The 18,163-nt window shown below is 38.8% G+C and overlaps 1 protein-coding gene across 2 annotated transcripts in view; it reads left to right on the top strand.

Annotated features, from left to right (window-relative positions):
• Positions 1-18,163, top strand: part of Numa1 (nuclear mitotic apparatus protein 1) — an 80,251-nt gene that overhangs the window by 7,417 nt on the left and 54,671 nt on the right. Inside the window, exon 1 of one of the 2 annotated variants that reach the window (XM_071616445.1) lies at positions 9,957-10,170. The exons of the other annotated variant lie outside the window; for it this stretch is intronic. The gene's annotated coding sequence lies outside the window, so the exon portion shown is untranslated. Of the gene's footprint in view, positions 1-9,956; positions 10,171-18,163 lie in introns of those variants that run through there. 2 annotated transcript variants of the gene reach the window in all.

Genomic DNA, 18,163 nt, shown 5'->3' with positions numbered 1-18,163 from the left:
AATATGAGTAGATCTACTCAAATCACTTAATGACTTTCAAAAGTTATTAGGAGATATAAATTGGATAAGGCCTTATCTAGGCATACCAACAGGAGAGTTGGGACCTTTATTTGATATCCTAAACGTTCTATCAGATCCAAATTCACCCCGCATGTTAATTCACCCTGCATGTTAACGCCTGAAGCAAGAAAGACATTAAAAATCATTGAAACATATATGGAAAATATGCATTTGGATAGAATTGATATAAGTTTGCCTTTATTATTTATTGTACTACCAACAAAAAATATTCCTACAGGAGTATTTTGGCAAGAAGGTCCATTATTATGGATACATTTATCTTATTCTCCTAACACTATTCTTACTAGGTATCCTGAGGCTGTAGGACAATTAATACTCAAAGGAATAAAAGCAGCAAAGGGAGTGTTTGGAATTTCTTCCAATAAAATTATTACTCCATATACTATGGATCAAATTGATGAGTTAGCTAATGAGTTAAATACTTGGGCAATAATCATGTGTAAATCTAATGTTACATTTGATAACCACTTACTGTCTAATCCTTTGTTGTCCTTTTGGTCTTCGCATCCTGTAGTTTTTCTAAAAATGACAAGAAAAATACCTATCATGAATGCTCCAAATATATTCACTGATGGGTCAAATAATGGTTCAGCAGCAGTAGTTACCCATGATCAAACTTTTACATTTTTAATACCCAAACAATCAGCTCAAAAGGTAGAGCTTAATGCAGTATTACAAGATTTTATGATGTTTAAAGATTCTGTATTTAATTTATTTTCTGATAGTCAGTATATAGTTAATGCTATAGTATCCCTTGAAGATGCTGGTAGGATTTCCCCTTCCTCTACTGTTTTCTCTTTGTTTTCTACTATACAAAGTCTAATCTGGGACAGAAAAGATCCCTTCTTTATAGGACATATCAGGGCACATACAGGTTTGCCAGGAGCCCTTAGTTTGGGCAATGATTTAGCAGATAAAGCTACACATGACATACATGTTTTTTTCTACACTAGAAGAAGCTACAATTTTCATAAATCCTTCCATGTCAATGCAAATACTTTAAAAAAGTGTTTTAAAATAACTAAGGAACAAGCTAGACAAATAATAAAACAATGTCAAAATTGTGTGATTTTTACCACAAGTTAATCTTGGAGTCAATCCTAGAGGACTGATACCTAACCATATTTGGCAGATGGATGTCACACACTTGCCAGAATTTGGAAAATTAAAATATTTGCATGTTACAGTTGATACTTCTTCTGGATTTTTGATGGGCTCCCTTCATGCTGGAGAAAAAAACTAAAGATATTATAGCTCATTGCTTACAAAATTTTGCCACTGTGGGCGTTCCAAAACAGTTAAAAACAGATAATGGCCCTGGCTATACTTCTACCTCTTTTAAGCAATTTTGCTCATCATTTGGCATTACTCATATAACAGGAATCCCATAAAATCCACAGGGACAAGGCATAGTTGAAAGAGCTCATCAAACTATTAAAATGTACTTATTAAAGCAAAAAGAGGGAATTGGGAAGGGGTATATATCCCCCAAAGATAAACTTAAAACAACCCTTTTTACTCTAAACTTTTTAAATTTGGATTCATCAGGGCTTAGTGCTGCAGAAAGGCACATGTGTCCAAAAAATGTACATAAGCCCAAGGATATTCTAACAGGACAATGGAAAGGTCCTGACCCAGTGATTGTCTGGAGTCGGGGGTCTGTTTGTGTGTTTCCACAGGGAGAACAGCAGCCGATTTGGATTTCAGAGAGATTAACTAAAACGATTTCTACAGACCAAAAAGAAGATGATTTGGCTCAAATCCAGAACAGCTGATATCCAGAACTCCAGTTTGGCTATCCTTACATATGCGACAGTGGTTCTTCCACACCTGGAGGCTAATGAAACCAGGATGCTTTTTTCAATATCTATTTTATTATTGCCCTTTCCCACATCATGAAGTTCTATTTTATATTTTGAGCTCATGCAGACCTAGGTTAATGTTTTTCTGATCAGTTCTATTTTTTGACTGGAGTTTTTAAACATTGCAATGGAGATTTCACCTGTGAAAAGCTACAAGGCCTTTACTATTATGTTATGTGTTGTATGTATTGTATTATTTGTGCACACTTGTGTTTTGTGTTGTATGTCTGTATGTGCGTATGTTCATATATCATATATGAGGAGTGCTCATGAAAAAATGGATCCAAATATTTTTTATTATTCACATGATTTAAATGGTTTAATTTAAATTGGGTAAACATCTGTTGAGGATTGTTTTAAAATGTGAACAAAATAGAAGGTTAACAGATCTGTTTGTTTACTTTCACCTTTCCTTTTCATTATATCTAATTCTATTCAGGATACTAAATTATTTAGAAAATTGCTTTCTTTTAGTGCCTGCTGGAATGTTACATAATTTTTTTTTTAGCCATCATTGCCAGAATTCCTATCTTCATCTCAGTGCCGGTGAAGACAAAGATAAAACCAAACTACAGCTTCTGCGGTAGCTATCACAACAAACTGTATAAACTGATACATCAATAAATAATGTAACTCAACAAATGATGCTCAATCAAGGAGTCGATTTACTTTGGGAGGGAATGGACATATTAATAGATTTCTCTGCTTTGAACTGCTTGCAGAACTTGCCTGGACTATGTATCACTTGTATGCATTGTGAACTATCTGTTGGTGCATCAACTTGTGGTAGTGCCGGGGTATTTTTGCTGATGGTGTCATCAGTGGTACAATTTTTCCAAAGGAGCCGTCAATTGGCTTGGTGTTGTGGCATTTTTGTATTCTCCTCCCTTCTGTTTGTGATGGTCGTTCAGCTAAAATTTGGGGGCCAACAGAGGTGAGGCAAAGAACGTCACCCCCCTACTGGTGCAAAGGCTATCCACAAGTATGGCTGTATGCTGGGCTGGTAGTCAATGATGGGTAAGATCCAATTGCAATGGTACCAACCTAAGACAGGAGGCTGACGCCTTGAGGTCAGCTCATCTGATGACAGGTAAGGACCATATGTAGTACTGGACAACCTAAGACAGGCATGGTCCCTAAGCCACATGCTTGTTGTTTAATTAAACAGAAGGGGGGAAATGTTGAGAGCCACAGCCGAGTCAGGATGGCGCCTGGCATTGCCAGAAGGAGTGGTTGAGAGGTGACGCCAGCGAGCCATTAAGATGATGATAATTAAGTTAATCTGTGTATAATTGCTGTGACTGGATGATGCTGGATTGAAATAGGCTGTGTATTCAGTTGTATATAGACCCTTGCTGTCCAGCAATAGGGCGGCTCCTGCTGCCTCGGGTGCCCGCTACTTTTGAGTTCCCTTTGAGTTCTCGCGGGGTTCCCGGGGTTCCCGTGGAGTTTGCGCAGAGCCCGGTGGAGGGTGAGAGTTCCTGGGAAGCGCGTGGAGTGCGGGTGAGAGTTCAGGCAATAAAGTAGTTCCTGTTTGAACCTACAAGTGCCTCGTGGTGGCTCGGTTATTCTGTGCCCAGCCAGACTGCGGCACCCTGCCCAGCTGATTCAGGTGCCTCTGAAGGGCATAATGAGGCTGGGTCTAGATATTTAAAAAAAACTGGGTGGAACAAATGTTGTCCTCAAGAAACAGCTGGTGACAGGAAGGAGGAAGTCCCAGATAGCCTTTGCTCTCCATTTTCCCTTCAGCACCCCCTGTTGACAGAACTTAACAGGGATCCAGCTGGTAAGAGTGAAATGGAGTTGGTGGAGTCCAAACCCCAGCATCACAGAGCAGAGCCTAATGGAATAGGGGTGGAAATGAGACACAAGAATTTAATAACTGGCACAGTCTAAGAGAATGTTTCTTTATTTTTCTAAGCATTTTCAGGCATATTTAGTAGAAAGGTTTTCAGGTTATCTAATTGATAATACCAACAGTTAATAATATAGCTAACATTTTTTTCAGTATATACTAAGAATGAGACAGTTTTTTATTTTTTATTTTTGGAGGTGCTGGGGATTGAACCCAGGGCCTTGTGCATGTGAGGCAGGCACTCTACCAACTGAGCTACATCAACAGCCCGAGACATTGTTTTAAGCACTTTATATGAACTACTTCCCAAAACTCAAAGTGGCAAATTCTATTATGATTATTGTTCCTTTTTATAGGGAAGAAAACTGAGAAAAAGATAGATTAGGTCATTTACTTAAAGCCACACAGTTTGTAGATGGTGCCATTGGTGTCCTAGTCCAAGCCTTCTGAATTACATATCCCACATTTCTCTCTCTCTCTTTTTTTTTTTTGGTACCGGGGATTGAACCCATGGGCACTTAACAACTGAGCTATATCCCCAGCCCTTTTTATATTTTGAGACAGGGTCTCACTAAGTTGCTGAGGGCCTCATGAAATTGCTGAGGCTGGCTTTGAATTTGGGATCCTCCTGCCTCAGCTTCTTGCGCGCTGCTGGGATTACAAGCATGTGCCACTGCGCCCAGCCCATATTCTACATTCTTAACTTCTACAATATGGTGAAAAGTCTTCCCTTTGACAGGCCACAGTCTATTTCCCTATAACTTTCAATCATAAATTCTGTGTTTTTCTTTTCTTTTTTAGTTTATTTTGAGACAGGGTCTTGCTAAGTTCCTTAGAGCCTTGCTAAATTACAGAGGGTGGCTTTGAACTTGCAATCCTCCTGTCTCAGCCTCTTGAGTCTCTGGGATTACAGGTTTGTGCCACCATGCCCTGCTGGTTTTATCTTCTTGTGAGGGACTCAAGTCTTTCTCCTCATCTGCACTACAGGCATGCATATATTTGAAAGTTTTATGTCCCCTCCTCCCTCCCTAACTATTTATATTCTGTCCTGTGTTCAGCATGACATACTCCTTCCAGACCCTTTAGCATGGTTATTGGCATTTTTCCTCTGCATTTACTTTCACTTTGCTCTTCAGAAGTGGGGGCACTGTGTGTCACCTTCTGCTAAATAACTTGAGACTGCATTGGTAATAGTCTGCATGGATAGCTCTTCTGTCAGATTTGTGTTTCATTGAGAGTATACCGAGTAATACCCTCACCATAGATGCCTTTCCCCTACTGGCAGGCAGCCATTATGTTTTTATTTAAATTTTTTTTTTTTTTTCCCCCGGTGGTGGTACTGGGGATAGAACCCAGACATACTCTATCACTGAGCTACATCCCCACCCCACTTTTTAATTTTTTTCTTTTGAGATAAGGTCTCATGAAGTTGCTGAGGCTGGCTTTGAACTTGTGTTCCTCCTGCCTCAGCTTCCTGAGTCACTAGAATTAAAGGTATGCACCTCCATGCCTAGCCTTAAACATTTTTTTTTTTGGTACTGGGAATTGAACTCAGGGGTACTCAACCACTGAGCCACATCCCCAGCCCTATTTTGTATTTTATTTAGACACAGGGTCTCACTGAATTGCTTAGGGCTTTGCTAAATTGCTGAGACTGGCTTTGAACTTTGAACTCATGATCCTCCTGTCTCAGCCTCTCAAGCTGCTCGGATTACAGGCATGCACCACCATGCCCGGCAACCTTAAACTTTTATTTTTATATATATATACTTTTTTTTTTTTTTTAGTTGTAGATGGACACAATACCTTTATTTATTTATTTTTATGTGGTGCTGAGGATCGAACCCAGGGCCCCACACATGCTAGGCAAGTGCTCTACCACTGAGACACAACCCCAGTCTCAAACATTTAAAATATATATATATTTTTTGCAGTATTGGAGATCAAACCCAGGAACTCTCACATGTGAGGCAAGTGATCTATTAGTGAGCTACATCCCTAGTCCTTTTTATTTTGAGACAAGGTCTCACTAAGTGGCTGAGGCCAGTTTCAACCTTGCAATTCTCCTGCCTCAGCCTCCTGAGGTGCTAGGATTACAGTTGTGCATTACTGTGCCTGGTAAGGCAGCCATTTTAATAGTAACAAGTGAATTAGTCTCTACCATTTCTATTTTATTTTTTAATGCCAAACACAGAACTTTACATTTACTTCTATTAAATTTTTTCTTGTTGTTTTTGGTAACATCAAACTTGCTAAGCTATTTTTGTCAGGTAACATCTAAAAGCATGTATTTTCTGTTCTTTGTAGTTTAATTCCATAGTTTGACAAGCAGGCCTTATATGTCTTCATTTTGAGTCTTTGGTAAAATCCTAAACGTGGGCTAGGCTTGGTGACACCCCAGCTTCTGGAGAGGCTGAGGCAGGAGGATTGCAAGTTCCAAGGTAGCCTGGGCAATTTATCAAGAATCTGTTGCAATAAAAGGTCTGGGGATGTAGCTCAGTGGTAAACTCCCTGGGTTTAATCCCCAGTACCAGAAAAAGAAAAAAAAAAACAAAAACAAAAAACCCTGAACATTGTAGGTGTGAGAAACAAGCTCCATGTTATGGTACTATAGATCTTACTACAGTTAATGGAAGTTTGGGGGAAATAGTTTTGACTATTCCTTCCGGTAGACTGGGAGAGGAGCTATGTAAAAAAGAGCGAGGTCATTGAGAGCAGGAGAGAACCAAGGATAAGGGTTGGCTATTGGGTAGTCAGTCGCCCTAACAAGGGGTCACTTGATAGAATCTTGTGGCTGTAGAAGGGAAAGAGGGCTTTATTGCACAGCCTGCTCCTGTGTTGAGGCCCCTGTTGGCAACTGTGTCACCTGCTCTTTCTGTCCTATTTAAGGGCCAGTTTCTTTGAAGCTAGTGCAGGAAATGCCAGTGATTAATCCTTGTAGATTTCTTCTGCCTTATTGCAGCTGAGAACTAGTTTATCTGGCAAGGAGTAAAGACTGCATATATTTCAGACATATTTATTTGACCACGTGAGTACTGTCATATGACTTGCCAGGGTCACTTGTTTACAGGCTGTAAAGTTTTTGATGCTCTGTGGCAAGGTGGATGCATTGTGACTTTAATACTTGGTGCTCTGTGTGCACAGCAGCTGCATTCTGCTTTGTTGTGGGCATTTGTTGAGTCTGTACTTCTCTGATGGCCTTAGTGAAGAGTGAGGAAATAATGTAATAGCTTTGATTTCCTGCTTTTCTAGATTTCCTGTGGCATGATGGTGTAAGTTTTGGAGAATCCTCTTGTTCCCTGAGAGCTCCTGCTGTACCCCTCATGAACTGCAGGAAAATGGACTCTGTCAAGTTGCTAGCCTCCAGAGCCCAGTTTCCTCGGGCAGTGAATGATTGCCTACTGCCTCTCACCCAGCTGAGTATATGAAAAAGTATATAATGCAGGATTTCCCTCCTTACCAGTTTTTTATTTTGAACAATTTCAAACCTACAGATACTTCAAAAGAATAATATAACAAATACTTGTATACATTTACATTCATCTAGTATTAACATTTTGTCACATTGGCTCTGTATCCTTCATTATCTCACCCTTTTGACTATTAGATATGCATATATTACTTCATCCCTAAATGTTTCAGCATGTATTTCCTAAAAAAGGATATCTTCCTATATAACCACACTTCTATTAACACTCAGAAAATTTACCATTGATTCAAATAAATCTTGAATACAATACTTTGGATTTCTGAAATCTTCCCAAAGGTAACTCCTATAACACTTTTTTTTTTTTCTATTCAGCATCCATTGAGGGATCATGCACTGCATGTACTTATGATTTTGTTATTTCTTTAGCCTGGCTTTAACCTTGAACAGTTGTGTGTGTGTGTGTGTGTGTGTGTGTGTGTGAGAGAGAGAGAGAGAGAGAGCGCTTGCACACGCTTGTTGGGGTGGGGGTGGGGGTAGACTGGGGATTGAACCAAGGGGCTTTCTACCACTGAGCCACATCCTCAGTCCTTTTTATTTTTAATTTTGAGACAGCTTCTCACTAAATTGTGGAGACTTTGTGCGATCCTCCATCATCAGCCTCCATCTCCGGTCACTAGGATTACAGGTGTGTGCCATTGTGCCTGCCTGGTGAAAGCAGTTCTTTATTCTCTTTCTTTTTATTTTTTCTTTTTTTTTTTTAAAGAGAGAGAGAGACAGAGAGAGGAATTTTTTTTAATATTTATTTTTTAGTTATCGGTGGACACAACATCTTTGTTTGTATGTGGTGCTGAGGAACGAACCTGGGCTGCACGCATGCCAGGAGAGCGCGCTACCGCTTGAGCCACATCCCCAGCCCTTTATTCTCTTTCTTTTCTTTTCTTTTTCTTTTTTGCAATACTGTAGATTGAACAGGGATTACTATTGAGCTATACCTAAAACTGTTAATTTTTTTTGAAAAGGTGTCTCATTAAGTTGGCCTTGAACTCGTGATCCTCCTGCCTCAGCCTCAAGATTATAGGTGTGCCTCACAGCACCACTGCCCCCAGTTTCTATTTCTTTCATTCTTTTTTTTTCTTTTTTGTGGTACTGAGAATTGAATCCAGAGTCTTGTGCATCACGTGCTAAGCAAATGTTTTATCACAGAGTTCCAGCTCCAGCCTCTTTAATCTCACTCTTCTTCTTCTTCTTCTTTTTTTTTTTTTTTTTTTTGGTACCAGGAAATGAACCCATGGGTGCTTAGCCACTGACCCACATCCCAGCCCTTTTTATTTTTTATTTTGAGACAGTGTCTCGCTAAGTTGCTTAGGGCCTCATTAAGTTGCAGAGGCTATCTTTGAACTTGCATTCCTCCTGCCTCAGCCTCCTGAGTCACTGGGATTACAGGCGTGTGCCACCAGATTTGGCTTATTTTACCTTGTATTCTTTTTTGTCTTTCATAGTACTGATTTTTAAAAAATTTTTTGTTGTTGTTGATTGACCTTTATTTATTATATGTGGTGCCGAGAATCGAACCCAGTGCCTCACACATGCTAACACTCCACCAACTGAGCTACAACCCCAGCCCCATAGTATTGATGTTTTTAAAATGTTCAGATTAGTTGTTTTTCGGAATGTCTCTTAATTTGGATTTGTGTGATTGTTTTTTTCTTGATTAGATAAAAGTTAAACATTTTTGGTTGGGGATTATATAAGTTTATCATTAGTCTGATTAGTGAAGCTAAAACTAAAATACACAGCAGCAGAATCCACTTTTGCAAGGCAGTATATAATTTAGCACTTGATTGTGCTGGCTGATTTGGAAATCCTATAGGAATCAAGAGAAGAGGAAATTTAGTAGGATTTGGAATAACCAGGAAGGCTTTGGCTGGAAGATGGACAGAATCTGAGACACTTGTGAATGGTTAGTTAGATAAGCTGTGATATGGGCCTCTCATCCACTATTTAGGTTGTATCTCATGAAAAATGAATTTGAGACCTCTGTCTTTTGTGGTGTTTGTACTGCTGGGAAGCCTAGTGGTACAGAATGCTTGATTTCTTCAGACAGGTCTAAAAACTGTGTTTTGCTAGCTGCCTAGGGAAGTTTCCTCACTTGCAAGATAAAAAGACTTAACTATTTAAAAGGTTATTGTGGTGTTCACAGTGAAGTATTACATTAATATTTCAATTAAAATATTTGAATGCCTTGAGGAGGGCACAGTGTTCCCTAGTTCTTCCACATGTCCTACTGGAACATTCATTTCTGTGACCAGCCTGACCCCTGAAGGTGTGTGAGTTTGCTACTCCTGGTGGCATGAGAATGAGACAGGTCTTGGCTCATGCACAGAAGTGGGAAGACTGGCTTGATTAGTTCCCAGTCTACTCATGGAACAGTGGCAAATAATGGTGAATAAATGACTATGATCACACAGTGGAGGATTTGGGAAGTTAAACCAAGGTCTGATGTTTTAGGAGAAGAAAACTGTGCAAGGTTTTGGAAACATTCTTGAAAATAAGATTGATGTGGAGCCTCTGGAGGAAGGACCTTTTCTGGTTTAGAGACGGGAATCCTGATAGGGCAGAGCCTCCTCAGTTCTGACCAGATGGGGGTGTGGTTTGGCATTCTTGCCACAGGAGGCCAGAATTTCTGCCCCAGTGACTCTTCCTGCTCTGCCACTGACTCATTCCATTGACCTGGCCCACATGGCTTCCCTCTCCCTGCTGTCTGATCTATACAACACCGGGGTTGTCCAGGATGATGACGCTGAGCTGACCAACAGTGGTGGGAAGGCGCAATGAAGAAGCATTCCTATCGCTTTGCCCCTTTTTTCCTGGGTAGAGACTAATTTGAATCCAGACTGCCTGGGATCACTCTCGCCTAGCCTGCGCAGGCTGTCTGCCAAGAGGTAAGCCAAGATGGTTCCTGCCGTCCCTTTGCTTTTTCATATATCAACTTTTTCCTAAATGGGACCTCTGCTGTTTTCTTTTTCCCTGATTAAGGTTCTTCAAAGTAACCTTCTTTCAATCACTTATAGCAAACATGTTATTGTAGAAGGTGTACCAAGATTTTTCCAGTTGTGAGGGGGAGTATCCAGAAGTTTTCACTGACCCCTCTCTGAGGTAGATTGCCAGAATTCTTGTGAGCCAGACACTAACCTTGGGTCACCACAGGAAGGCCCTGGTCTTAAGTCCATTTCTCTGCTACTGTGTTTCAGAACCATTCCTGGTATGCTTTATTGTTCCAAATTATTTCCCCAGGGGAATGGAAGACAAAAGTGAGGAGCTGAAAATAGGAAGCTGTATGGATAAATATGTGGTGGTTTTTTTTTGGAGCCAGGATATCTGAATTTTCTAGTCCTAGCTCTTGCTACTAATTCGACTAGAAACAAATTGCCTAACCTCAATGGATTGGAGTTTTCTCATATATAAAAATAGACATTTGGATTATATGATCTCGAGATTTTTTTTCAGGGTCAGAATTTATGATTATGTAATGTATGATTGTACTGTACATATCCATTGTAATTGTGGGATAATTACAATGTTTGTAAGTTTGTCCCTCTTAAAGTGTGTTCTCAGCTTTACATTTATTCTGGTATGCTACTGATGCTCAGAACACTTTTTGACTTCTGAGCCACTCTTTTGAGTATCCTTAGTGGTAACAAATCTTCACTTTTGCTTGGTGGAGTCAGTTATTGCAAATAGCCAGAAGATACTGTGAGCCAAAGAATCAAGCAAAGCAATCCCCCCACCTTTTTTTATTTTTGGTGAAGAATGAGCTGTGACTATAAAAAAAAAAAAGGCTTAATTTTTTCTGTATTTCACACAGAGTGATATTTAAATTACTTCCCAAAGAAATAAATGTTTTGTAGATATTTTGAGCAGTGATAATTTCCTAGAGTAAATTAATGTCTTACTAAGGAGACACTTTTTTTTTTTTTTTTTTTTTTTTGGTACTGGGGATTGAGCTCACATTCTGCTGAGCAACCTTTTTTTATATTATTTAAATTTTGACACAGGGTCTCACTAAGTTGCTGAGGCTGGTCTCAAATTTGTGATACTTTAGCTTCTGGAGTCTCTGGGATTATGGGGGTGTGCCACTATGCACAGCTAAGGAATACTTTGATTATGGTTTTCATGTGGTTTAGTAAGATGGGAATTGTTTGCTAAATAGGAGTCACTTTCCTTTATACTCATGGTGCATACTCTTGCTTCTAGGTCAAGGTGACCAGATAGTAAAGAAAAATTAGCCTTTCTCTTGGTAATCCTCTCAAATCACAAATATGTTGAGAGTTGAAAAGGGGTTTGGAACATTTGCTATAGGAAATTGCAGCTGAGGAGCCGCTGCAGTTCCATCTTCCTGGCAGCTGATGCTTACTAGTCCCCAGAGTCAGCCAGGATGAACCCCAGGTGGTGTGGTTGAAGCAAATGATTAGATAGCTCTAGTCTTTTGTAGAAGAAGTGAAGAAATGATGTATTAAGTCACTTCTTTGATTTTTTTTTTCTTTTCTTTCTTTCTTTTTTTTTTTGTCAGCAGTTGTAGATTTGAACAAGGGTTGGGGGCAGGCTGGAGGTCTGGAGTGTGGGGTCAAACAGAGGAACTGTTAAGGTAACAGTTCCTGTTAAGGTAACACTCAAATTAGGTGATTTATAGTACCCAGGAATCTATTCCTGTAAATGGTGGTCTTGTTGATAACGCATTAATAAAATGAGGTTTTAGGCATCCTGGTCAAAAGATTCTGTCACTAGATCCCCAGTGCCAAACCATCAAAAAAACATTGTCACTATATGAGTATTTGCAATTCCTTTTCTTATTGTAGTCCTGGTTTGCCTCATTTGTGTGTTGAAAAGGTTAAGAGATGTTAGATCTGAAAATCAGGTAGGCCTAAGAAGATTCAAGGTGGGGAACTTTTTGTGTGAAGCTGCTTGACTACTGTGGGTAGGAATGGAATTTCCTTTTACCCCTAAATTATAGTGACTCCTTGCAACTTGCAGTCAACAGTCACAGCTGGGTGATCAAACATGAAGTAGCTGTTTAATGAGAAGCAGGCACTGGGAGCTTTCTCCTGAAAAACAATCACAGGACATGCTCGTGCCCCAGAAGTCATTCCTTGGGAGAACCTATTGTTTAAAGGAGGTGGGGGTGACTTTCATCAAAATGGACAGTATGTATATTGTGATTTGGAGGATTGAATTACTTTCTTCCCTGCTGTTGTTAATTTCAAGCTTTTCTTTAAAAGGAATTCTCTGAATGGTGCAGTGGGATTCATTTAGAGGAAAAAGCCCCATGTAACCACAATTAGAAGTTAAGTGCCCAAGAGCAGAGCCAGTTGCTGGAGAGACAAAGTGACCTAATCAGTTGCTTTTCAATCATTAGATCCTACAGGTGATCCCAAGAGAGAATAGGCTGCTTAGTGAGCTCACGAGGCATTAGTGTAGAAGATGAGGGCTCTTAACTGGGGAGGACTTAACCTGTAGAATCCACACCTCTTAATCTCCCTATTTCACTTCCCCTCAGTGCCCTTTAGTTTTAATTAGGATTGTGTATACACAGTCCAGTTTGCCAATCCCCTTAAAGTGGCAGGTCCATGACATTTTCTGCCTGTTACTCATGCTAAGTATATGACTTGAAATTAGAGGGACTCTTATTTGATCAGTTGCCTTTACTGGCTGCCTCACTGAAAGAATTTACTGGATAAGGGCATGCTGGCTATCATTCAGTTGGGCAACATTGTTTGTTTATTTATTTATTTATTTATTATAGTTTTATTTTATTTTATGTGGTGCTGAGGATCGAACCCAGGACAACATTATTTAATACCCATTTTGTGCAAATGTGGCAAGTAGAGCCAAATAAGATGGTTTCTACCCTCTAGGAGCATTGACCCACATGGGAATGAAATAAAGTGTGTAGAGGAACAAGCAGTATGGGAACATATAAAGGACAGAACAGTTGTGAGAAGGGACATGAGAGAAAGCATTTGAGCCAGGTTATAAAGATGAATAGTAGTCCAACAAGTTTAGAAGACAGGACATTTCAGGAAGGTCACACTGTGGGCAAAGACACAGAGCATAAAAAGTGCCTGGCATGTTTGGAAAAAATGTGCCTGATATAGATAATATTTGAAAATGAGGATGAAAGGGAAGTTGGCATGCTGGATCTTGAAAAACCTTGAGTGTCTTGCTGTACCACTGAGTTATACCCCCAGCCCAACAACATTTCTTGAGTATTTCCCCATGTCTTTAAAATTATGTAACACATTTTCCCAGGTGCAATGGTACATACCTGCAATCCTAGCAACTTGGGAGGCTGAGGCAGGAGAATCACAGATCACACATTCAAGGCTAGCTTCAGCAACTTAGATCCTCTAGATTGTCAGCAACTTAATTAAACCCTGCCCTCACATGCACCCCCCCCCCCCTGCCAAAAAAAAAAAAAATCCTGGGGATGTAGCTCAGTGGTAAAGCACCCTTGTGTTCAATCTCCAGTACCCAACAAACACATTTTTAAAAAAAATTTTAGTTGTATATGGACTCAGTGCCTTTATTTGTTTTAATGTGGTGCTAGGATCAAACCCAGTGCCTCACACTTGCGAGGCAAGTGCTCTCCCCACTGAGCAACAACTCCAGCCCCACAAATACACATTTTTAATAACTGCATAATATTTTGTCATGTGGATGTATCCTAATTTTTTTAAAATTATAGATGCTTTTTTCATTTATTTTTTTTCTTGCCTATACTTTTTAAAAAATTATTATTAAATATTTAAAATGGACAGAAAAGTGTAGAGGATAATACAAGAGAAATTTAAGTACTCATCACCCAGCATTTCGACATAGGAACTTTAGGGTTGTATTTTTTTGATTGTTTTAATAAGAAAAGAAACACTTCAAATTCTCCCATCCTATATCCTCCTTTTCTTCCCATTGCTAAATATTTCCCTGAATTTGATATTTATGAGGCCCATGCATGTTGTTATACATATTGAATGTGTCCACAACATAATATGCTATATAAATGTCATATAATGACCTTTTACTGTACATATGTAATTTTCTTAGCCTATTTTGACACAAGTAGTTTAAGTTTATTTTAGCTACTCTGTAGTAACGTGATCTGTGAATCTACCAAAGTGTATTTATTCATTTCCTGTCAACAGATGTTAAGGTTATTTTCTATTTCTTTGTCTTCAAATAATACTGCAGAGAAGATTTCTGATCATTCTTCTTATGAATATATAAATTTTTTTTTTTTATTGACATTGTGCAACAATCAGCACTGTTCTCCTGTCCTGGTAACCATTTTTTTTATTGTCGTCGTCGTCTTCTTTTTTTTTTTTTTGGTACTGGGGATTGAACTCAGGGGTACTCAACCACTGAGCCACATCCCCAGCCTTATTTTGTATTTTACTTAGAGACAGGGTCTCACAGAGTTGCTTCCTGCCTCTCTTTTGCTGAGTTTTGAACTCATCATCCTCCTTCTCAGACTCCCTCAAAAAATAAAAATAAAAAGGGCTGGGGATGTAACTTAGTAGAAAAATGCCCCTGGGTTCAATCCCCAGTACCAAATATATATATCTGTATATATTATATTGTGGGTTGGGAAATAGCTCTGTTGGTAGAATGCTTGTGTGTGTGTGTGTGTGTGTATAATATATATAAAATATTAAATAAACATATATAGGGCATTTTAATATTTATATATAGATATTTTACAGTGTTGTATAACTATTTTCAAATCTTCTTCATCACCCCAAACAGAAACTCTGTAACCATTAACAAATCTACTTTCTGTCTCTAAGAGTTTGCCCACCTCATAAGTGAGATTATACTGTATTTATCCATTTCAGGCGAGTGAGGTGGTATGGCTATAATCTTAGCTACTTCTTACCTGAAGCAGGAGAATCACAACTTTGAGGCCAGCCTGGGCTACTTAGACCTTCTTTCAAAATAAAAAGTATTGTGGATGTAGCGCTATAGTGGAGTGCTGGCCTATAATATTCAAAACCCTGCGTTCAATTCCCAGTAAAACATAGATGCACATACACAAATGCAAATTTATCCTTTAATGTCTGGCTTATTTAATTTAATGTTTGAATATGAACATTTTAAGAGTTCTTGATAGGTATGCAGAGAACCAGTAGTAGTGCTTGCTTATGCTTGCTTTTTAAGAGAAAATGCACTGTTATTTCTTTAATCACTAATTTTTTATTTGAAATACTAGATTAAGTTCACTTTCCTGAAGAGTATGATGGCTTCTTTGCCATTTTTTAAAACTTTTACTTATTTATTGTTTTTTAGTTGTAGGTGGACATAATACCTTTATTTTATTTATTTATATGTGGTGCTGAGGATTGAACCCAGGGCCTCAGACATGCTAGGTGAGTGTTCTACCACTGAGCCACAACCCCAGTCCCATTCTTTATTTATATATAATTTCAGTTGTAGTTGGATACAATACCTATATTTTATTTATTTATTTTTATGTGGTGCTGAGGATTGAACCCAGGGCCCTATATGTGCAAGGCAAGTGCTCTACCGCTGAGCCACAACCCCAGCCCATCTTTGCCATTCTTATATAAAATCAAAATTTGAGAGAGGATGGTAAGAGAAATTAAAGGGGTCACTGATATATGAAGCCCTGTTGGCTAAAATGATCTTTGGAAATAAAAGGAAAAGAGACAAGTCACCTTCAGTGTCCCCATTTGTGAAATATAGATGATGACACCTTCCTTGTCAGCTCTTTGAGAGCTGAACAGCCTAAAATTCCCAGGAGAATGGACTTCTTACCTTTGTGGTCAGAATCTTCAGAAGGTGAGGATGGAGAGGGAAGAATCAGCCTGTCTTTCCCACAAGGGAGGGGCAGGGGCATGTCAAGCTAGAAATTTTCAGCTGCTTCCTAGTGAAAGCAAGGAGAGAGCTGTGTTGGGTTAGGATATGTTGGGAGGTTTACAGCAGATGTAGCAGGGCTTGATTTGGTTTCATATTATTGTGGTGTGTGGGTGGGAGCCACATAGCTTGTCAAAGTCACTGAAGGACAATAGGAACCAGCCAGATCTGTTTCCCATTAGTTGAAATTAAAGAAACAAAGGAAGATGAAGAGTAGTGGATAGGAAACCCTTTGGAGTAGTGTTGCAGCCTCGTAGTAGAGGTATGTCTTTTGACTTTATTTGTGTTTTTGAGCTCTTTCTTTCAATATTATGTATCAGACCTATACTGCATATAAATTCATTTTAAAATAAGCCACTTTGTAACATAAGCCCACTGTAGTCAATTGGCCATTGAAAAGCTTTTCTTTAGATGTTAAATGTGGGTTATTATTTAGACCCAAGAAATAAATGTTTTAAGCCTTTGCAGACCATATGATCACAACTCCTAACCTCTGCCATCAGAAAATGAAAGTAGCTATAGACAATAGGTCAATGAGTGGGGGTGGCTATTTTGGTAAAATTTGATTTACAAAACATGGGCTGTTGGCGTAAAAGCCATAGTTTGCTGACAGTAAGTAGTGGGAAGTATACTTGACAGAGTCAGAGGCCTAACTTTGCTAACTTTGTTAAAAATACTTAGCTTCGGGCTGGGGATGTGGCTCAAGCGGTAGCGCGCTCGCCTGGCATGTGTGCGGCCCGGGTTCAGTCCTCAGCACCACATACAAACAAAGATGTTGTGTCCGCCGAAAACTAAAAAATAAATGTTAAAAAAAAAAAAAAATTCTCTCTCTCTCTCTCTCTCTCTTTAAAAAATAAAAAATAAAAATAAAAATAAAAGCTTAGGCCTCCACAGAATTAAAAAAAAACAAAAAAACAACTTAGCCTTGATGCCTACTACTTATTGACTATGTCACCTTAACCTCTCTGAGCCCTCCTGTTTAAAATCCAAATGGCAATACCCTTATAAGAAATAAGAATGGGGGCTGGGGCTGTAGCTCAGTGGCAGAGCGCTTGCCTCACATGTGTGAGCAACTGGGTTCGATTCTCAGTACCACACATATAAGTAAAATAAATAAATAAATAAAAGGTCCATTGATAAGTAAAAAATATATTTAAAAAAGAAATAAGAATGATTAGCTACTTGGAATGCTGAGCCAAGTTGAAGACTAGCCTTAGCAAGACCTGGTCTCAAAAGAAAAAGGGCTGGGGGTGTAGTCAGTGGTAGAGCATCCCTGGGGTCAATCCTCAGTACTGGGGGAGATGGACAGGATAAGAATGAGTAGATGTTTTAACTATCTGGAAATAAGGAAAATGTAAATTAAAACAATAATGTATTTTTTATATCTTTTATATCAATAAAATTAAAAAAAACTGCCTATAATTGTAGAAAGAGGAATTTTTATGCTTTTTTGATGAAACTAAAACTGCTACACCTTTTTGAGTGGTTGTTTATAGTTGCAGTGTACAAACTTTTTGACCCATCATCTCCACTTTTTGTAAATATCCTAGAGAAATACTAACTTATGTGTAAAAAGAGGTGGGTATTCCAGTATTATCAATGCAGCATGCTTTGTCATGACAAAACACTGTGAACAAACTAAATGGGAGAAAAGCAAAATGGGAGAATAAAGTTGGGGTTCATCCTAACTATGGAATTTTTCTCAAGGTTTTAAGAATGGGGAATCCAACACATATATTTGTTGTGTGTATGTATACATAAATATATGTGTGTGTGTATGTGTGTGTGTGTGTACACACACGTTACAATTACACTATAATGAAAAGATTAAATTTTTAAATTAAAAGGGCAATTTGTAGAACAATTAATTATATAGCTTGAAGACAGGCACATAAAGCAAAGACGTGTGTGTATATGTGCAGATGTGCTTAGGAAAAGTCTGAAAGTTCTTGTACTGGGGCTATTGAACTCAGGGACACTTGACCACTGAGCCACATCCCCAGTCCTTTT

This window comes from Marmota flaviventris, chromosome 9 (assembly GCF_047511675.1).
Source record: "Marmota flaviventris isolate mMarFla1 chromosome 9, mMarFla1.hap1, whole genome shotgun sequence".
NCBI lineage: Eukaryota > Metazoa > Chordata > Mammalia > Rodentia > Sciuridae > Marmota > Marmota flaviventris.
The sequence above is the reverse complement of the archived record's forward strand: the minus strand, read 5'-3'. Positions and strand labels throughout refer to the sequence as shown.